We start from the raw sequence: 8,271 nt of genomic DNA, 5'->3' as shown, positions 1-8,271 counted from the left end.
AAAAAAAAAATTGGTTGAATAACAATCTGCTTTCTCTGGCTCCATCAAAGATAAGGCCTATAGCAGTGACCAAGGTGCAAGACTTAATAACAAGGCATTTGATGCAACTTTTCTTTCCTGAAGTTACTATCAATCTTTTGTATTCACTAGCATTTCTCTATCTCCCTAAATAACTCTTTCCCATCACCTACCACCTTATTTCCTTCCTTTCCTATTAAGGGTTTCACCCTAACAACCTCACTTCTTAAAACATATCTGTGCATTTTATTCCAAAAGATTTGGACTGGTAAAGTTAAATTTGAAAATGGTTAAAATCATGTTCCCATTTCTAGATTAACAGAGAGCTTGAATGACAGGAAATTGCTCTTCTCTTTCACCAGTCAGGTTCTGTTGAGTGCAATTCACGGAGACATCACTATGGAAACCACGGGGTGTAGCAGGAGGTAGTACCAGTGACTCAGCAGGTGTTACTTCCAAGTCAGTAGTACACAGTGCCCTGACAAGATGCCAAGCAAACACCATACTACGGCTGTTTCATTTTTTAAGTGGTATATACGTTGACACTGGGCTAAGGTGCAAATCAGACTTGAGATCAGCCAAAGCAGGAGCAGGAAAAACAGCAAGAGAAAGATCAGATTCAAATGATAAAAGAGAGAGAGAAAAAAAAAAAACTTCCATGCTACTCCACTTTGTAAATCAGTGAATGTTGGCCTCAGTGACTGGAACTGATTACTCAGGACAGGCTGTAAGGGAAAGATGTACTTTCCTGCTAGGCTCATTCTTACTGCCTGTAAGTGTAAGATATTGCTAGATAATGAAATAGCTTTCCTACCTGTTTTTTTTTTTCTCAATGAATTATAAACTGCTTAAAATTTGCAGTTTCGAATTTTGATTTAAAAAAAAAGATGGATCCCTGTTATTTCTGTAGTGGCTTGGCTAAATTTGACCAAAGCAAGGTTTCTCAACAACAGCACTGTTGATCATTTTGTACCAGATAATTCTTTGTTGTGGGGGGTGTTGTCTTACGCCTCGTAGGATGTTCAGCAGCATCCGTCCCTGGCTTCTACCTACTAGATGCTAGCAACAACCCCTCCCGACCAGGTGTAACAATAAAAAAAAGTCTCAGACATTGTCAAATGTCCCCAAAGGTACAAAACTGGCCCCAGTTGAGAACCACAGGGCTAAAAGTAAAAAGCCCTGCTTCACGGTAACTAGGAACTATAAAGCCAGACTCTTCTTAAACATTTTTAAGAAAAAAAAAAAGTAAGTTTTTTATTAAACTCCTTAACTTCAATGACAGAGGATTAAGACTCATATCAGAAGTGATTCCCCTTCCCGGGATGCCTAGGTGCCTCAGTCAGTTAAGTATCCGCTTTCAGCTTAGGTCATGATCTCAAGGTCCTGGGATGGAGCCCTGTATGGGCTCCCTGCTCAGCGAGGAGCCTGCTTCTCCCTCTTCCTTTGCCCCTCCCCCCTGCTTGTGCTCACTCTCTCTCTCTTTTTGCCTCGCTTTCTATCAAATAAATAAATAAAATGTAAAAAAAAAAAAAGTGATTCCACTTCCTGAATATTTGCAATATGTGCCAAGTGTTTGGGTTTTTTTAAAACATCATTTTATACTGGTTTTTAAAAAAGCCTATATGACATATTACTAAAAACTCCACCAAAAAACTATTAGGAAAAACAAATTCAGTAAAGTTGCAGGATACAAAATCAACACAAAAAATCTGTTATGATTCAATACACTAATAATAAACCATTAGAAAGAGAAATCATGAAAGCAATCTCATATAATCTCAAAAAGAATAAATACCTAGGAATAAACTTAACCATGGAGGTGAAAGACCTGTACTCTGAAAACCATAAGACCTTGATGAAAGAAACTGAAGATGACACAAAGGAATGGAAAGCTACACCATGCTCATGGATTGAAAGAACCAATATTGTTAAAACATCCATATTTCTAAGAACAATCTATAGATTCAATGCAATCTCCATTAAACTTCCAACGGCATTTTTCATAGAACTAAAATAAATAATTCTCAAATTTGTATGGGACCACAAAAAATCCTAAATCTTCGAACTAATCCTGAGAAAGGATGAAGCTAGGAGCATCATACTTCCTGATTTACAACTATGTTATAGAGCAATAGTAATTAAATTATAGTGTAGTATTGGCATAAAAAAACTGCACAGATCAATGGAACAGAACAGAGAACTCAGAAATAAAACCATGCATACATAGTCAAGTACTGATGACAAAGGAGCCAAGAATATACAGGGCAGAAAGAAACGGCGCTTCAATAAATGGTGCTGGGAAACCTGGACAGCCACATGCAAAAGAATGAAAATAAACCACTATCTTAAATCATACACAATAATTAACTCAAAATACAATAAAGACTTGAATGTAAGAGCTGAAACCATAAAACTCCAAGAAGAAAACAGGCAGTAAGCTCATTGACATTGGTCTTGGCGATGACTTTTTGTATCTGACACCAAAAGCTTTTGAAAATAGTTAAGTGGGACTACATTAAGCTACTGCCCTGCAAAGGAAACCATCAACCAAACAAAAAGGCAAGCTACTGAATGAGACAAAATATTTACGAATCATATATTCGTAAAGGGTTAATATCCAAAAAATAAAAGGAACTCATTCAACTCATCAGCAAAAAACAATCCAATTAAAAAATGGGCAGGGGTGTCTGGGTGGCTCAGTCAGTTAAGCAGTCAACTCTTGATTTCGGCTCAGGTTGTGATCTCAGGGTGCTGGGATCAAACGATGTCAGGCTCTGCGCTCAGCAAGGAGTCTGTTTCAGGATTCTCTCTCTCCCTCTGCCCCTCCTGCCCCACTCTCTCTCTCATTCTCTCTCAAATAAATAAATCTTTTTTAAAAATGGGCAGAGAATCAGAATACATATTTTTCTGAAGAAGAGAAAGATGGCCAACAGGTACATGAAAAGGCGCTCAAATCACTAATCATTAGGGAAATGGAAATCAAAGCCACAAAGCGATATCACTTCACACCTTTTAGGATGGTTATTAGAAAGGGGAAAGAAGAAAAGAAAAGAAAAAAAAGAAAAGAAAAGAAAAGAGAAAAGAAGGAAGGAAGGAAGAAAGAAAGGAGAGAGAGAAAGAAAGAAAGAAAGAAAGAAAGAAAGAAAGAAAGAAAGAAAGAAAGAAAAAGAAAAAGAAAGAAAGAAAGAAAGAGAAAGAAAGAAAGAAAGAAAGAAAGAAAGAAAGAAAGAAAAAAGANAGGGAGGGAGGGAAAGAGACGGAGGGAGAAGAGAGAGAAAGGAAAGGAAAGGAAAGGAAAGGAAGGAAGAAAACACAAGTGTTGGCAAGGATGTGGAGAAAAGGGAAACCACTGTATACGTGTGGTGGGTATGTAAATTGGTACAGCCATTATGGAAAACCATATGGAGGTTCCACAAGAAATTAAAATAGAACTACCATATGATCCAGCAATCCCACTTCTGGATATATATTTAAAAGCACTGAAATCAGGATCTCAAAGAGGTATCTGCATTCTCACGTTCACTGAAGCATTATTCACAATAGCCAAGACAGGGAAGCAACTTTATTATCCATCAGCAGATGAAAGGATAAAAAAAACCACATACACTTACACAGTGTAATATTATTCAGCCATAAAAAAGAATTAAATCTTGCCATCTGCAACAAAATGGATGGACCTTGAGGGCATGTTGTGTGCCAGTCTCAGCCTATCAATAACCAATGTTGTGCCTGAACCAGCCCTTATGGTTCTTATTATAACTTCAAAATGCCTTCAGCAATAACTATCAGGAAACTTTATAAGAAAGGTTAATTACTTATGGTACCTAGAAATTACATGGCACATCTGTGGCTACACAGGGAGGTTGCGGATAGAGTGAAAAAGAAAGAGGGCATGCATGGCCCTAGGGTTCTGATTTTATTAAGGTTGAGGATGAGGGCCTAGGGTTTAGGCTCACTTTTTATTGGTGAATTATTTAAAGCAAAATAGAGGGAATTTAAAGTGTGGAAAGAGGGGGAAAAAAAAAACCAACCAAGAGGCCCAAGCGGTCACTTATCAAAACCAACCAAGATCTCTAAAATAAAGGAGACTGGTAGGGGAGAGGGGGTTGTGGCCTGACTATTTAGCTCTAAGGCTGGCAAGTGTCTATTCAACATAGCCATATTTGAAGTAGATGCCTCTTTGAGGGAGATGGCTCAGCGATCAAACCTTAAGTCATACACTTGCATTACAAAAAGAAAAGCCAAAGGGCTTATGCTACAGGGGAATTATGCTAAGTGAAATATATCAGACAGAGAAAGATAAATATCATGTGATCTTCTTCTATGGGGAATCTAAAACAAAAACAAACAAAAACGAACTCACAGATAGAGACAATAGACTGATGGCTGCCAGAGGCACTTTGGTGGAGCCGCAGTTGAGGGAAATGCGTGAAGGTGGTCAAAAGGCACAAACTTCAGTTATAAAGTAAGTCGTCCTTGGGGATGTAATGTACAGCATGGTTACTCTAGCTATTAATACTGTACTGTGTATTTTAAAGTTGCTAAGATAATGGATCTTAAAACTTCTCGTTGCAAGAAAAAGAACTATAATTCTATGTATGTATGGCGATCATTTCACAGTGTGCACAAATACTGAATCGTACGTTATACATCTGAAACTAACGCTACATATCAATTACATCTCAAAAAAGGTTTATCCTATGCATTCATCTCATCATCTTTGAGTTGAGAACTCGGTGGCCATAAGTGATAATAAGCGCTGTGACCATTCAACTTCCATCACTCCCCTCCCTACTCCCTTTAAGTAAAAATGAAAAAGGATGAAGGCAAATCTCTAAACTTTCAAAAGTGGTCAGATGGTTTCTGGGTAGGCAAGAACCCTGAAATAGTATCTTTCCATCATTGAAAACCCTTGTCCATCCCCTTCGATAAGTAGAAAAATTTGTGATCCTCCTTCGTGTTTTATAAATTTGAAGAAAAAAACATAAAAAGAAATCAAGCAAAGGGGAAAACGTTTTTTTTACATTTCATTTATTTATTTATTTTAGAGAGAGAGTGCACAAGCAGGGGGAGGAGCAGAAGGAGAGGGAGAATCTCAAACAGACTCAGCGCAGAGTGCAGAGCCCAACATGCGGCTCGATTCCAGGACCCCAAAATCATGACCTGAGTCAAAACCAAGAGTGGGATTGCTTAACTAACTGGTGCCCCTGGGGCATTGTTTCTTAACAGCATGATTTGATATATACACTCTCATCCTCATCCCTTAAGAATCATGGTTGGGTCCTGTTTCAGTTATAGTGATTATTCCTCAATGAAACAATAAAATCAGAAAGGTATTTTGTAATATCTGTTTGGCCTAACTTTAAATATTTGACTCTATTTTTGGGTATGGATATATTTTCATGATTTGAATCAATTATTTCAATTAGTTGAATCAAACTGACGTGCTGCATGAATGACAAAAATAGCTTGCATATTTTCATAAAGGTAAATTTAAGCAGTTATGCCTCAGAGTTCAATGGCTCCAATTTAACCAACTTTTTATTTTATCAAATACATTTTTTGATGTTAGCACCATCAAAAATTGAGTTACATGTTTTTATTTATGCACCTGAACAATATACTTTTTAATATTTCAGGACAAAATATATTTTAAAAAGGCACTCTCCTTAAATAGAGACATTTTGCATTCTCAGGCTTATGGAGGACAAAGGAATGAGGAGAAAAGTGTTAAGTCATGAAAATATATAACTACAATCATCAGTAAATATTCCACCAGGAATGCAAGTGTGGGTTTTATTTATGTCAACAAACATTTAAAGAGCACCCACTATGTGCCAAGAGCTAAATGTTGAGCTTGGCTTCTTTCTCTGCCATTGGTCACTTCCAATTCCATGACAGTCAATATCACTTAGGACCAATATTTAAATAGCACTTTGCAAATGAATTACACTTTCACTTATATTAAGTTCCAGGTAAGTAAAAAATTAGCGTACTTATTGAATGATCTATATGTAGAAATATAAACAGATCCTAATTCATAATGACAACGGGTATGAAAGCGGGTAGCTGTGGCAGCCATGGAAATGTGCCCCTCAGGTCTCCTTCAAGAGAACTGGCAGTGGGGAGCACAGTCTACTAAGAACCCCAGCTGCAGCCCCAAACCCACCTCCAGGCTCCTGCCAACCCTACACTTTCCTCAGCTGTTGCCAGCCCAAGACTGGGCACAGTAGGGGTCCTAGTTCTGGCCCATCCCTGAGGGATTTAAGGAATTCTCTAATAGGCAACTTTGGCTGGAGGACTCCCCACTGGCTTGGTTAAAGCTTTCTTAGAACTGCACTGTCTCCTGAGGCTCCCTGTCACAGGTATCAAGCCTACGGTCCAGACAGAAGGCTCTCCCTGTGTACTTCTGCTCCCTGCCTTTTTATTTTTTAATTTTTTTGTCTCCCTGCCCTTTCACCTTCACAGACACTTCCTCTATTAAATCTCTTGCTTGTCTAACGCTGTCTTGGCATCTGTTTCTCAGAGAACCTGACTAGAACCTGGTACTAGGAGTAGAGCAAGAAAATAAGAGGTAAGATGGAGTTTGGAGACAGGCTCACTCACTGCCTGGCTGATAAAAATGGCTCCAGTCTGAGTGGCTCCACTGCTGAAGATTCCAGTGTGATGACCTAGGAAAATGTCCTGATGGGAGGAACTACCCTTGCAGGTGTGATGATTCAAGCATGTGAAAGAGACGAGGGCACAATGTCTCCAAGGACAGCAGAGTTGCTGATTATTAAGTTGTACTGGTGGTGCCTGGCAGAGGAATAATGAGAAACTGAGGGCCATTAATTAAAGGCTAACTGTGAGAATCAGAGACCAGACTCTGCTAGTTTACAAAGCAGCCCTTCCCTCCCGCAGTAAAGGTGCAGACGGAGCTGAGGAGCAGACACAGGATCTAATCATGAGAGTTGCACACCTCTGCAGACATTTAAATGCTCGGCCAGTGTAGTCTGTTTTGCTAAGGACAGGTCTCTGGTAGGGAAAAACTAGAACTCTGAAATATGATGTGGGAGAACTCCAAGGATATTCTGAGGATGTGGGCACTGCAAACCTCCCTGATTCCCTAGAGCTTGGAGAGGTGGTCCATCCCTTCTAGTAAGAGCTAGCATTTCTCCTGTATGGAAAGATACCACACAGGCTTCTTCTCAGCAAGGCAACAGGTAGGGAGCACTCCCTTGTCTATACTCTGGACTGCTGGGCCAATAATTAGAGTAAAATTCCAGCATTTCCTGGTTAGGGATATATTGACCCTGATAAGAAAAGAAACAGATTACACACCAAAAGAGCTGCAAGAATTGGTGTATCCTGGCAGGAGCCAAGGAAGTACTGCTGGGATGGAATTTCAAGGGGGAAGGGGCATAACCCTGAAAAAGGAAGAATTATTTGTCATAGGATTTGGCACCCTGGGAAGGACCCTAGGGAAAGGGGGACACTCACTGTTCGGATGGCTCCTAGAAGCCTGGAGAAAGTGATGGCCAATGTTGAGCAAAGTGGAAACACCTTGTTGCCCTGGCAGCCTGTAGAGGAAGAAATAGAGCTGAGGGAAGTTGGCATGATGGATGGATATATTAAGTAAGGCAGCAACCATCAGATTATGTGCAAGGGAAAGCCTAGGAGACACACCATTCACCAAGGTCAATAGGAATGTGCTGGTGAGAGGAGAACTAACATCACCAAAAAGTTCAGTGCTAGTTCTCTACAGCCCAGCGCTGATGATAGGAAAAGTAATCAGAGAGCTGAGCTCATTAAATTCCATGGTGATCATGCCCTTGCCCCCAAACATATACCAGTAAGAGAGGTCAAGTGGTGGCACTTAACCATTAGAAGCCACGAGGCAGTCATGACCAGCAAGGTTGGAGGGGCAGCCAAATAGTCTTAATCTGCAGGGAGTTTGGGAAATCATTAAAGCATGGTGTCCTTGAGGCAAATAGATGGATATCCAATAATGGTACTCTGACATCTACAGCCAGAAAAAGGCAAGAATGAAGGAAGCCGAGTGTAATCACAGTAAAAAGGCACAATCTCTTGCTCAGTTAGCAGACCTCAGAACTGCTGATTGCAGAGGTAGTTGGGTCCTTGGCGGGCGGGGGAGACTTGCAAAACCACAAGTATATGATATAATGGTTTCTCAAAAGGACCTATGGCCATTTACTTATTGTAACTGTGCACTGGGGAAAGAGGAATACCCAGATATTGCAAGGATTATAG

General features: G+C 39.8%; 1 long non-coding RNA gene across 1 annotated transcript in view; it reads right to left on the bottom strand.

The window, feature by feature from the left end:
* The window catches only part of LOC103661532, a 34,731-nt gene extending 26,670 nt beyond the window's left edge, over window positions 1–8,061 (bottom strand). Inside the window, exon 1 of the long non-coding RNA XR_005833749.1 lies at window positions 7,501–8,061. This is a non-coding gene — a long non-coding RNA (uncharacterized LOC103661532). The remainder of the gene's footprint in view (window positions 1–7,500) is intronic.
* Between the last annotated feature and the right edge of the window lie 210 nt (window positions 8,062–8,271).

Source organism: Ursus maritimus, unplaced genomic scaffold (genome assembly GCF_017311325.1).
Source record: "Ursus maritimus isolate PB19 unplaced genomic scaffold, ASM1731132v1 scaffold_9, whole genome shotgun sequence".
Lineage (NCBI taxonomy): Eukaryota > Metazoa > Chordata > Mammalia > Carnivora > Ursidae > Ursus > Ursus maritimus.
Note: the sequence above shows the minus strand (reverse complement) of the source record. Positions and strands in the feature narration are given on the sequence as shown.